The sequence below is a fragment of the Physeter macrocephalus genome, chromosome 7 (assembly GCF_002837175.3).
Source record: "Physeter macrocephalus isolate SW-GA chromosome 7, ASM283717v5, whole genome shotgun sequence".
Lineage (NCBI taxonomy): Eukaryota > Metazoa > Chordata > Mammalia > Artiodactyla > Physeteridae > Physeter > Physeter macrocephalus.
This window is the reverse complement of record NC_041220.1, coordinates 3458300-3472296: the sequence shown is the minus strand read 5'-3', so window position 1 is coordinate 3472296 and position 13997 is coordinate 3458300. Positions and strand designations below refer to the sequence as shown.

The window sequence follows — 13997 nt, the reverse complement described above, 5'->3', positions numbered from 1 at the left end:
CTATAGAGACAGTAAAAGATCAGTGGTTGTGGAGGGAGGGGAGGTGCACTGGGAATGAACAGGCAGAGCACAGAGGATTTTTAGAGCAGAGAAAATACTCCGTATGATATCATAATGATGGATATACGTCTTTATACATTTGTCCAAACCCATTTGTACTATACCAAGAATGAACCCTAAGGTAAACCATGGACTTTGCACGAATATGATGTGTCAATGTAGGGTCATCCTTGGTTTAAAAAAAAAAAAAAAAAAAAAAAAAAGTACTATCCTGGTGAGTGAGGCTATGCATCCATGGGGGCAGAGATATATGGGAAATCTCTGTACCTTTTTCTCAATTCTGCTGTAAACCTAAAACTGCTCTAAAAAATAAAACCTTGAAAAAAAAAAAAAAAAAAAAGGTAAAATCTAGAAGCAACCCAAGCGTCCATCTATGAATGAATGCATAAACAAAATGTGGTATATACATATCAGTACCATGAGATACTCGGTCTTAAAAAGGAACAAGATTCTCTAACAAGCTACAACAAGGACACGCCTTGAAGACACTGTGCTAAAGTGAAATGATTCAGTCACAGAAAGACAAACACTGTATGACTACACTTGTATGAAGTACCTAGAATAATCAACTTCACAGACAGAAAGGAGAATGGTGGTGGCCAGGGGCTGGGAGAAATGAGGAGTCATGTCTAATGGGTATGGAGTTTCTTCTGGGAAGATGAAAATGTTCTGGAGATGGATGGTGGTGACGGCTGCATAATCAGGTGAATGTACTTAATACCACTGAACTGGACACTTAAAAACGGTTAAAATGATAAATTTAAACGTTATGTGTATTTTACTACACACGCAAATAAAGCCAATGGCAACTCAAGAACTAAATGATCAAGCTGCACAACTTTCACCCACCCGGCCCATGCCCCACGGGCCCACGTGACAGAAACCTGTCTCCAAGGTGAAGTCAAATCACCTCCATGCTGATGGCAGCCGACCTTTTAGGGGAAGATTTCACGTTGCTTGTCTTTGCAGAAAAACCTGTCGCTTTCCTGGAGGAGGAAACTAATCTCATCGGGGACCCTGAGAGATGAAGTCAGAGCCACACATCCTCAGGCACTGATGCTTTTCTGTGCTGAGACTGGCGAGATTTCTCTCCCAACCTGGCTCCACGCCTACAACCTACACATTTCAAAACTCATGACTGCAGTACTGGAATTTTACTATCCCTACTACCTTGTACAATGAAATACAATTATAGCAAGTTATAATATGCCAAACATAAAATACGAACCGAAGAGTTAAGAGAATCCCACATTACAGATTTTACACAAATAAAAAAATCACCCTTAGGCTGATTTTGGTTCTATTTACCCTCTTCCTTAACCATCTAGATTTAGCAAATAGCATTAAATAGATCCAGACAGAAAAAGGACCACGTAACAGCTTTCTGCCTAAGAACTTCTAATGACTTCTAAATTATCAGCAACAATGACCCAAAAGATAGAGATTAAAGAACACAATTGAAGAAGTCACTTAAGCCTTTCCACGCTAAATTTAAACCCACCGCATTCATTTATACTTGCTTCCACCTAAAGTACGCCCTTTTTGATTACTATGAAGTTCAGAAAAATGGTCTGTTCTTCTCAGTAATTTTTAACCACATTTAGGATTAGTATGTGTTTATTTAAGTATAGTATCTATAGCGTTTATCCATAGATCTCCAAGTGCTTTACAAACATTTAATTAAGCTTGATCAAAACCCAAGGAAGCAATAAAATAATGTATTCGTCTTTCCCAGAAAAATAAAGTGTATGCGATTACAGAGTTAGTAGTTGGGAAGAACACAAAATAGAACTCCAGGTTTCTAATATAATTTACTTTATCCACTATACATATGTTGATTTTTTCCCCTCTTCTCCCTTCCCCAGAGGAAAAACTATAGAGGTTGGAGAAAATCTCTTGGAGAGGCAGGAAGAATGTATTCTTCAATATCTGGAAACATAAAATTTTACAAATTTGAACCCTAATGCTTTATTGTTCACCAAAGAAATGACATTTTAAAGTGCTATTTTCTACACAACCACACCAAACCCACTGCGCACCAAAGCCAATGCAGAACTGTGCAAGGTACGGTGAGAAGTTTTACTTCTCTTTTCCTAAACCCAAAACATCCCATTGGTGTTACGATTTCTTTCTAAAAAAAAGTTGATTATCTGACAAATTCTTCACACCGTAATTCCTCCCTACATTTCACATCACCTGTTTCATCCTCGGGTGAACTTCAGACAGGCCCCCCCCCACACCCCCCTCACAGAGGAAATCGGGGCTAGAATTTTTATTTTTTCTACTTTGACCGATAAAAAGGTACTTCAGGTTCTTTATTTAAAATAACTTAATTATGAAATAAAATGAGACACCAACACTATGCCTGATACATAATAACTGTTGAAGACACATCTGAGTTTAGTTTAAATGAAGGCTTTAGAAATACTAGGAACCATTACTTGAATTAGCACTTAGAAAGATCGAATTGTGAGTCCAAAAAAGATCACCCAGATATACTCTAAAGATACATTCAAAGAAATCTTTAGGCTATGTCTTCAATAAAAAAAAAAACTGCCTGACAACAAACTGCTTACGTTGCACCTGACTCATCACTGGAGAACTAGTGCAACCTGTGTCTATAATAAATGTGCTCCCTGTTTACATGGGCCACGTTAGAAGAGAACGATCAAAAGACGGCACAGACGCCATGAGACGGGGACTTCCCTGGCAGCCCAGCGGTTAGGACTTGGTGCTTTCACCGTCATGGCCCAGGTTCAATCCTTGGTCACGCCCCACCCCCCAAAAAAGAAGATGGCATGAAATGGAGACATGCAGAAAAACAAATAAAAATAAAGAAGGCAGAACGGGGCTTTTCAAAACGCACAGACTTTAACAGCTGATTTCACAAAGCTTACCTCATTCCCAGGAACCTGTTTTAAGAAGAAGACCAGACTTCACCTCAAAATGCTCAGCCTCAGAGGGGAAGTCCTTGTACACTGGTTGCAAATCATTTCACTGCTTTGTCTAAGGACGAGACCTGGAAGTGGGCTCCCGACTTCAGTATTTCATAGAGCACCACTCCAAATATAAATAGCAATTACTATCTTTATTACTTATTTGGCATGTAACCTATTTCCTTATGATTAATATGTTTGCACGAACACAGTAGTTAATTATCACTCTTATTTTTATTTAACAAAAAGAGAAATATTGACCACAAACTGGAATGTAAATTAGCTGAAGGCAGGGACCATGCAACATTTTATTTATCTGATACTGTCAATGATAAAATGTTTTATCTCTAGTACTTAACACACAGTAACTGCTCAAAGAATAAATGCATAAGTAATTCCACTTATACATTTTCAAAAGTAACCTGTGAAGTAGTATTACACCAGCTTTAAGATGAGGAAACAGACACAGGATAGTTGTGCAACCATAAAAGATGTCCAATTTGCTTACTGACAAAATTAGGTGTTTTAAATAACTTGACAGGTGAAAAGAGTAGATGAAAACCAGCAAATCTAAATTTAACAGTGTACCATGTGTACCATCAACGTGTCACTCTTACAAGTACAGGAGAGGGAAGATGAGGCTGGAGGAACCATTCGTAGCGGGTAGGAGATGGGAAGGGCTGTCTGTAAAAGGGAGCTGGCCAAAAGCTCCAAGATGACTGAAAACCCTAATAAAGTCTCAGGTTACATTATCAGACACATAAGGCCCAGAGGGAGGGAGACAGGAAGCTCTGCTATAGCCTACATGTGGTTTACAGCAACCCATTCTAGGCATCATGACTTAGGACAGACAATGAGTAACTGTAATGTTCAAACAGCAGAAAATCAAGATGATAAGGTGTTCAGAAAAGTTATAAGAAGTTAGGAATGTTTAACCTAGAGAAGAGGCTGAACAGAGCAGGGTCTCATTAAATATCTGAAGCACAGTTACATGAAAATGGAACATGAATATTCAGTTGTGCTGCTTTAAGAGATATCTAGAACCACAAACTAAGATATAGAGAGGCAGATTTCACTAAACATAAGGGAAGTTTCTTAATAATTAGGCCTTTCCTACAAGCAACAATAACTGCTATGATTTACAAAACCCTTTCTTTGTACCAGGCAGTAGTAGGGTACAATTTTGACACACATTACGTATGGACTATCTCACAAATATCAGTGCTAAGTGTAACTAAAAATCTTAAAGCAGAGGATGAATGTCAGTGATTACATAGAAAAAAATAAATTTTATTAAGTGGTTTGACCGCAGATTCCTAAAATCCTTTTACGTTCTTAAAGTTATCTTATCTATATGGCTGGTCCCAAACATTAGCTAGTAGCAAGATGGCGGTAGGGGGGTAATACTTCCATTCAGATGGTCTATCTTGCAATAAGATTTCCTGGTGGTAACTATTCTTTATTCTGAGATCTCTGTCTTCCTACTTTGGCAGCCAGAGAGGGAATATTAAAATGCCGTTACTTTTAAAAAATTATAGTGATAATTGGACAATAGTTTAGAGGTTTTCTTTTTAACATCCCTTCCTCTGCAAATTAAATGCTGTCAAACTTAGAAAAAGGTAAGTAAAAGGTGTTTTTCTTAATGGTAGCAATAACGTGAATTACTAAAAGTTGTACATAACTACATCATCAGTTTTATAGAAGGTTTTTAAACCCTCTGAAATTATTTGATATACATTTTCAATATTCTTAAATACTACCAGAACATTTCCAATATTTTCTGGTGCAGAAGTTAGTAATTTTGTGGCGGTGTATTTTTCTCTCTAAAAATGATGACTACCTTTAGACAATCGTAAGTTGTTTTAGTTCGTTAAAAAGTCATACTTACAAAAGATCTTTTAGCAAGATTTGGCTTGTTATTTATAATATTAGTGGACCTAACTTTTAAAATACACTAATTAATTACATCGTTATGCTCTGTTATGAAAGAGTACTAATTGCCAGTGAAAACCCATTTCTGTATTGGAATGAAGCTAGAAAGGTTATTTAAATAGGGGGGAAAAATGCTGTGCTTTATTGATGAGAGATGCATGGTTCGAGAGGGGAAAACACCCAATTGCAACAAAAAAGACTGATGAATCATCCAAAGCCTACCAGAGTGGACATTCTGTGCTCTAGCCTGTTTCCTTTAAAGGTACTTAAATTGTAGGCATTTAAAGTGGTTGAATGATAGGATATATATTTCTTTTAGATCAAATTTAAAGTTTAAGTAACATAAAAGCAATATATGTTAAATTCATTTTTAAAAATAAATAATGTTCTGTATCAGGGACAGAGAAGACCTAGGTCTTCATTTGATTCTGTGACCATGAACATCGAACATATTACTTGACACCTTTGACCTTAGGATGCTTATCTCCTAACAGTGGAGATGCCATCAGCAAACATTCAACGCTGCAGAAAAGTCTGATTGACGAAGTACATGAAAAAGCACCCTGACGACTGGTATATGTTGTAAGCATTCAGTAAGGGTTGATTTTATTCCTTCCAAGATATTCTAAAAATTCAGCTGCACTCAAGGTTTGGGCGGCCCATTAATTAATGTTGTATAGATGTGATAATGCAGGTGGATCGATGAGGCCTCTCCTAGAAATGTTAACTACTGCTAATTCTGGGAGTTTGATGGACACCAGCATGGAACCAGGACACTTCTGAGGACCTACCGTAACAGCATATACACTGTGCAAAAGGTATACGAAGGCATACGAAGTACTGTCTGCTTCCAAAGACTCTCCTGACTCTTCAGGAATTTAATTTTAACAAACATATTTTCATTTTTAAAATCTGAGGTTTTCAAATAAATATCAATATGCATAAATTTTCATAATGGTTCAATAATCTTCACTCTAAATGAAAATAACAGTATTTGTAAGCAGCAGCATTCATCAGTGGACTTCACGACCAGGAATAGAATTGTGACCGCCCATCTGATGTAATTAAATATACTCCAGACAGGAAATGCTTCCAAGTAAATTTGCCTGGAAAATAATTAAATATAGAAGAGACTGTCTCAATATAGAAAATATTTTAGATGCCACAGAAATTTTTTAAATGTTCCCTTGAAAAAGAAGCCAGCCTCCCACCATGACCACGAGTTTAAGATGACAATATTCAATCTTCCTTCTCATAAATAAATGAATAAACAAACAAAGCCCAAACCACACATCTAATTTCTCCCTCTCCTAAAAAGCTCTAAAAAGGCACACAGAGTATTTTACCCTATTCATATTTTAGTTGCGCTTTGAAATGTTCAATTACTACCATGCTGGTATTTTTAAAGGACAAGACTAGAATATTTAACTGTATGTATCAGACAACTGTAATTGTTAGAACTGCTCACAACTGGCCAGATGAATCACATTCATGGAAGATTATACCTCCGGACTGTGCCGTAAAGTAGCAGTTCACTGTATTAACACATAACCATAAATCTATAATGAAACACTAAACAGAATAAGGAGGATTCACTCATTCATTCTACACTTAACCCCCAAGACAAAGTGGGACAGGGCAGGAAACAAGAAATCAGGTATGACCTTCAGAAATCATCCTGGTTAGTTCAACAGTGTGGTGGACATAAGCAAAATGGACTGTGCATCGTATGAAATGGTTACTAAAAGGCTGCCTTGGAGCAAATGTATAACAAAACCTAGTTTTCTTGATGGCTTGTATTTTATAGGTAATGCTTTTTCAAGGAGGTGAAGCCAAAAAAAAAAAAAATCTGTTGGGCCAAAATTTTACAACATACCATTCAATTCAGTGGACTTTTTAAAAACAATAACCAAAACTGATAAGATATTAGTATTATACACTCAGCCATAAAAAAGAACGAAATAATGTCATTTGCAGCAACATGGATGCAACCAGAGATTATCATACTAAGTGAATTAAGTCAGAAAGAGAAAGACAAATACCATATGATATCTCTTATATGTGGAATCTAAAATATGCCACAAATGAACCTATCTACGAAACAGAAACAGAATCAGGGACACAGAGAACAGACTGGTGGTTGCCAAGGGGGGGAGGAGGGTGGGGGAGGGATGGATTAGGAGTTTGGAGTTAGCAGATGCAAACTAATATATATAGAATAGGTAACGCCAAAGTCCTACTGCATAGCACAGGGAACTATATTCAGTATCCTGTGATAAACCATGATGGAAAAGAATATGAAAGAGAATATATATACATACGTATAACTGAATCACTTTGCGGTACAGCAGTAATTAATACAACATTGTAATTCAACTGTACTTCAATAAAAAATAAATTTAAAAAAATATCATACATACGACTAGAAAGCATGGTATCTACAATACAGATAAGAATGCAGTAGGGAAGAAAGTAAGACAATCACCTAAAGGGGGAATTTCTCTAAGCGAGAAGGGATGCAGGAATCTATAGTGACCACTGACCTCACAGAATGTACAAGTGGACATTTCGGCTCTTACCAGGGCAAACTTACCATCTCAAAGTTGGGAGCAGGAAAACTTCCAGTCCCTTCCCCAAGGCAGCGTTACCCTTTCAGATATTCTGCTGCAGTAGCTGATTACGGAAGCACAGCGAATCCCAGAGCACCATCATGGGAAGTAAACCACACGCTGTGATGACAAAGGAAGCCAACCACTGGCGTCTTAACATAAGCAGGACAAGTGGAAAGAGTGAAGGCAGCATATTTATTTAGACCAAAAAGGAAAAAGGGAGCCAGTAAAAAAAGAAAGAAAGAAACTCAAACTAGAGGATAACAAAGATATAATTCGAGAAAAATAGTAAGAAGGTTAGAGAAGTTTTAAACACATCGCTAGGTACTGTTTATTTACTTCGCACTATCAAACTGAAACAATTTGTCATACATTAGATTATCCTGAATCTAAAGTATTAATCACGCACAGGAGGCTGCTGAAATTACTCCTGGCGAGGATCTTTTTTTGAGGGTATGGGAGTGGGTGAGGACACCAAAAACTAGTCTTATCGGTATTAGCTTAAGACCAAAAACTCAGTTTTAAAGGTTGTCTAACAGACTCTTTACAATTATGATTAGGTCATACTTTCATACCACACAAATGTTTGTGTAAAAAATTTAAATATTTTACAATTCCACATAATGGCTCATCATTATCTTAATAGGGAAGGGGAGGCAGAGACCTTTCTGGGGCGGAAAGGGGCTCCAAAGATAAAATTCCTGAAGAGAAACACTCTCTAAATGAGAAATGCTAAATAAATTAAGTAAAAATATGTACCGTTAAAGATTACTACGGTAACTACAAAAAGCACTGCTGGTGACCGTCCAAACCAATTAATTAATATATTTAAAACCATTATTTAATATAAAGCATTTTTAAAGTCTTCTGATTCCATCCCAAGTTAGCTTGAGGGCTTTCCATTTTCTCCTTGTATCTATGAGGAGAGTAAGCAGCAAAAAGGAAAAGGAAGTAAGGGGAAGAGTCACACAGGAAACAAGGTCGGGGCAGCCTCAAAGGCGTGCAAGCTCAGCCGCCTACAGGCCCCGCTCGCAGAAGGGTCCCGCACTTGGTTTTTTCATGGAAAGCTATTTCTGTGCGAAAGAACAAAAAATGGACAAATTGTGGTTACTAAGACTGGGGTACTTGGCCGATATTTTCTTCAAAATGGACAAACTGAGCCTGTCACTTCAAGGAAAACAGCTGATAGCACTCTCCCAAGGATAAAATTTTAGCTTTCAAATAAAAATTAGACATTAGGAAAACACGTCCAATCCCATAAGCTTGACAGCTTCCCCATAATTAAGGCCTTTTGACATGAGACTGGGAGTGATACTAACAAATGTGATTTTTTTATATTGTGTAACATGCCAAAATTTGGAAGACCTAAATTCAATGACCAACGCATGATGTTATACAATCACACATGAACAAAAAGATCCATTGAGTGTATAAGTAAGACGAATGGGTTTTAATAAAAGAAAATTTTAAACAGCTAACTGACAGGGTTATGTTCGTCATTGCAACGGCAACCTTAAGGAACTACCGTTTGTCAAATTTTGGTGTAGTGTATCAGGAAGATTATTTGAAGAAGCTGTTAAAACTTTCCTCCCTTTTCCAACTACCTATCTGTGTGAGGCCATACTTTATATACTTCAGCCAGAAAACCACATCACAAAAGACTGAATACAGAAGCAGATATGAGAATCCAGCTGTCTTCTACTAGGCCAAACATTAAACATATTTCTAGAACTATAAAACACCACCACCGGACTTCCCTGGTGGCGCAGTGGTTGAGAGACCGCCTGCCGATGCAGGGGACACGGGTTCGTGCCCCGGTCCGGGAGGATCCCACGTGCCGCGGAGCGGCTGGGCCCGTGAGCCATGGCCGCTGGGCCTGCGGGTCCGGAGCCTGTGCTCCGCAACGGGAGAGGCCACAGCAGGGGGAGGCCCGCGTACCGCAAAAAAAAAAAAAAAAAAAAAATTGGGGTATGGCTGCTTCTGAAGGGATTTATTAGCTTTAGGAATGCACACTCTGTTAACTGGATGGTGGGGAAAGTTTTGTTTTAGCTTTCTTTTTTTGTTTTTGCGGTACGCGGGCCTCTCACTGTTGCGGCCTTTCCCCTTGCGGAGCACAGGCTCCGGACGCGCAGGCTCAGCGGCCACGGCCCACGGGCCCAGCCGCTCCGCGGCACGTGGGATCCTCCCAGACCGGGGCAGGAACCCACGTCCCCTGCATCGGCGGGCGGACTCTCAACCACTGCACCACCAGGGAAGCCCCTCAATTTTTCATATGCCAAGTAATGATGTAGATAATTCATATAAACAAAAGTTGTTGGAGCCCTCAAAAAGTTTTTTTTCCTTAATAAGTGTATTTATTTATTTACTTTTGGCTGCATTGGGGTCTTCATTGCTGCGTGCGGGGTCTCTCTAGTTGCGGCGAGCGGGGGCTACTCTTCGTTGCGGTGCGCGGGCTTCTCATTGCCGTGGCTTCTCTAGTTATGGAGCACGGCCTCCGGAGCGCAGGCTCAGTAGTTGTGGCGCACAGGCTTTGTTGCTCTGTGGCCTGTGGGATCCTCCCGGACCAGGGACCAAATCGGTGTCCCCTGCGTTGGCAGGTGGATTCCTAACCACTGAGCCACCAGGGAAGTCCCTCTCAAAAAGTTTTAAGGGTGTAAAGAAGTCCTGGGATGGACAAGTTTGACAGCTGCTGCTCTGAGATGAACCAGAAAATGATGAGTCTCTTGGCTCTTTTTAAAAACCCAGTTGTCGGCTGTCCTTAGATTCCTTTAAGCTAAACCCCTGTAAGATGCTACCTCCGCTGAACCTTCTAACAACACATCCACTTGCAGGAAGGCTAGCTGCTCACACCCTCCCCATCTAACTAAAGTTAGTACCAAAAGTTAGGCAAACTTTCGTGCTGAGGAGGAATAAAAAGACTGCAGTGCTTGTTAAGAATGCCCATTACTGCCAAGGGCAGCGAGGGCATCAAGACTATGGCCGAGGCCCAAATATTCTCTTCATCACACTTGGTTGGGATGTGCATATTTCATAAAGTAACAAATGGCAAAATGATCTTTTTCTTGAAAACGTTCCTGAGTATTCCCAAATTCCTGATGACTCAAACAGGTTTTTGAAGGTTCGGTTTAAAATTTTGTATAAAGAAGTGGACGGAAAGTAGATCTACACGAATAATTAGTGAGAGGGAAACGCTACAACTTACTTTGAGATTTTTAACCTTATTTTCTAACACTCCTAAATGCCTTCCGGATTGTACCAAAACCACAGGTGACCAATTATCACTGCTATCCTCACAGACATCTGAGTAAAAGTCAAGACAGCCTGAATACTTTCTTTTTCATCTTCAAACCTTTCCCTTCGGAATTCCTCCGCCATTTACTCCAATTAGCGATTCATTTCTCAGATCCGGCCCACTCTGTGGTCACATCGTTTCTACTCTAGGCTAGCAGTTCTAAACTCTGCATCCCATCCAACCACCACCAATATTCCACTTGAAAGTGAAAAAGGAAGACATAGGAAAAAATAAAAGGCTACTGACCCCATACTAAGAGTTCATAAGAAATCGCTCTAATACAACTGTTCAGAAAGCCTTTTATTTTTTTCCAATAGATTCTATAATTATTTTTTCCCCTAAATATCTTAAAGTTATTTTTCAGCCTATGTGTAACTTAAACTATCACAAAGGCTGTGAGGTACACCTGTGAACTGGGTATGTTCAAGTCAGTCATTACTACTGATATTCTTAACACTACTGACCTGCATACTTAAAAATGGTTAAGATGGTACATTTAGTGTTACATATATTTTTAAAATAAATTTATTTATTTATTATTATCATTATTTTTGGCTGCATTGGGTCTTCGTTGCTCCGCGACGGCTTTCTCTAGTTGCGGCGAGAGGGGGCTACTCTTCGTTGCAGTGCACGGGCTTCTCATTGCAGTGGCTTCTCTTGTTGTGGAGCATGGGCTCTAGGCGCAGGCTTCAGTAGTTGTGGCTCGTGGGCTCTAGAGCACAGGTTCAGTAGTTGTGGCGCACGGGCTTAGCTGCTCCGCGGCATGTGGGATCTTCCCGGACCAGGGCCTGAACCCGTGTCCTCTGCATTGGCAGGCGGATTCTTAACCACTGCATCACCAGGGAGTGGCACGCGGGCTCTAGAGCACAGGTTCAGTAGTTGTGGCGCACGGGCTTAGCTGCTCCGCGGCATGTGGGATCTTCCCGGACCAGGGCCTGAACCCGTGTCCTCTGCATTGGCAGGCGGATTCTTAACCACTGCATCACCAGGGAAGTCTCAAGTGTTATATGTTTTTTATAAAAGAAAAGAAAAAGAGTTGAATTATGCACTTTAAATAGGTGAACTGTATGGCATGTGAGTTGTAACTCAATGAAACTTATTTTTTTAATCTGTAGTTTGTTCTTAATTAGTTTCTGTAAAAGAAGGGGAAAAAAAACTTTCCTACTGAGATACATATAATGACTAATTTTTTGAGAGGATAAGGAGGAAAATTTATACACAAAAATATGTACAAAATCTAGCAGACGTTTAAAAATTATTTTAATATGAATCATTAAAATTTTCCTTTCATGAGTGATGTCAACCTAACACCCATACACCGAATCACACGCTAGAGTTTCTTCCAGAGGTTGGTCAACAATATCTTCCAGCTAACAGAAGGGTATTTCAAAGTTAATGATGTTTTAACACAGGATTCAAAATCAAGAGAACATTTCTAGTCACCCGATGTTTGAAATAGTGAAAACAGACAACTTAGAATGGATCAGTTAATTGTAAAAAAGGTCAGTTCAGCACTGGTAGGAAATAGGTCTGAATATCAAAGCAGATTTTTCCAAAGAAAAGAGACATTTTTCAAATCAGCATGTAGCACTGCAAAATCTCATGGCAAAAAAAAAAAAAAAAAAAAGAAAGAAAAGAAAAGGAAAAATCACATAAGAAATGAAATGGCTGAAGATGAAAGGATTGTTACTATTGAGACTAAAAGTTAAATTTTAGCCAAATATATTTAAAACATGAACAGGCACAGAGAGAGCCACCAGTGTTCACAATTAGAGGCAGGACAAAGTGGCAGTGATCTTTCTGACAAATAAATTGCTTGAAATATTGCATGACATGCTACACAACACCCTGATTACTTTCAATTTCCAAGTGCAACCAAAAGATGGGTCCAATTATGACATCAATACAAGCTTTCTTTCAGAATGGAATGAAAGAACAGTAAATCCCAGGGGCCACGGGAGTTCTGCAGCAGCGATGATGTCATATATAAAAATAGACATCCTCTAACAGAAGCTGAAACGTGTGTAAACAGCACACTGCACACTGTTCTCAACTGCCTTGCATGAACTTACAATGCATGCTGTTAATAGCATGAGATTAATCATTTCATGTTTTACACTATTTCCTGATTTACATTTCAATTTCTAAACAGACTCTATGGTGTAATTTCTCAATCTGTATAAATTAAATGAACATAAATACCTGATTATAACTGCAAGAAAGAGAAACGGTCCCCCCAAAGCAAGGAGACAGAGACCACCGCAGCAGCTTTAACAGGCTGCATTTTGCCAGGAATGCAACGCTGTTATGTCCACCTATTGTTCAAAGACCTTTCCGCAGGAAGCTTTCTGCAGGATTTTAAAATGCAACATGGTCTAGGTGAGGAGGGGCTAGTAAACCTGCCGAGAATAAGCATGAAAAGCAAAGGATACTTTTGACACTTCTCTTTAAAAGACTCTCTGATGCAAATATAAAAACTTCGGGGCATGCATACAACAGTACCTACCAAAATGTGGGGAGGGCAGGTTTGTATCTATCACTCCTATCAACAGTCTCTACACATCCCCTCTTTCCATTCTTTACTTCCCAATTCATTTCTTTTTCACATTTCTATTGGGCTTTCTTGGATTAAAGAAGATTTTCCTTTGAGCAAAGACAGTAAGACCATTCAGGAAGCCATGCCTGATTCCTCAAGATGCCTGGTTTTGAGCCTCCACAGTACCTGGATTTCCCTCTATCGTAACTGCCGTCGATTTATCTGTATCTCGTGTGAGGCCATAAAGTCAATCAGGGCAGATTCTGTCTGTCCTGTAGACCTTTACAGCCATGGAGTCTGGCACAGCCCTGAAACAAGGTGGGCGCTCAATAATATTCATTAAAATAACAAAAACATATAAATGAAAATACTGAGCTTTCCTCTCTATGATACAAGAAACAGAATAGGGCTTCCCTGGTGGCGCAGTGGTTGAGAGTCCGCCTGCCGATGCAGGGGACGCGGGTTCGTGCCCCAGTCCGGGAGGATCCCACATGCCGCAGAGCGGCTGGGCCCGTGAGCCGTGGCCGCTGAGCCTGCGCTCCGCAGCAGGGGGGCCACAACAGTGAGAGGCCCGCGTAGCGCAAAAAAAAAAAAAAAAAAAGAAAGAAAAAAAGAAACATAATACAGAAATT

General features: G+C 39.5%; 1 protein-coding gene across 11 annotated transcripts in view; it reads right to left on the bottom strand.

The window, feature by feature from the left end:
• RAPGEF2 (Rap guanine nucleotide exchange factor 2) overlaps positions 1-13997 on the bottom strand; it is a 339240-nt gene that overhangs the window by 169862 nt on the left and 155381 nt on the right. The window contains exon 1 of one of the 11 annotated variants that reach the window (XM_028491564.1): positions 13032-13151. The exons of the other annotated variants lie outside the window; for them this stretch is intronic. The gene's annotated coding sequence lies outside the window, so the exon portion shown is untranslated. Of the gene's footprint in view, positions 1-13031; positions 13152-13997 lie in introns of those variants that run through there. 11 annotated transcript variants of the gene reach the window in all.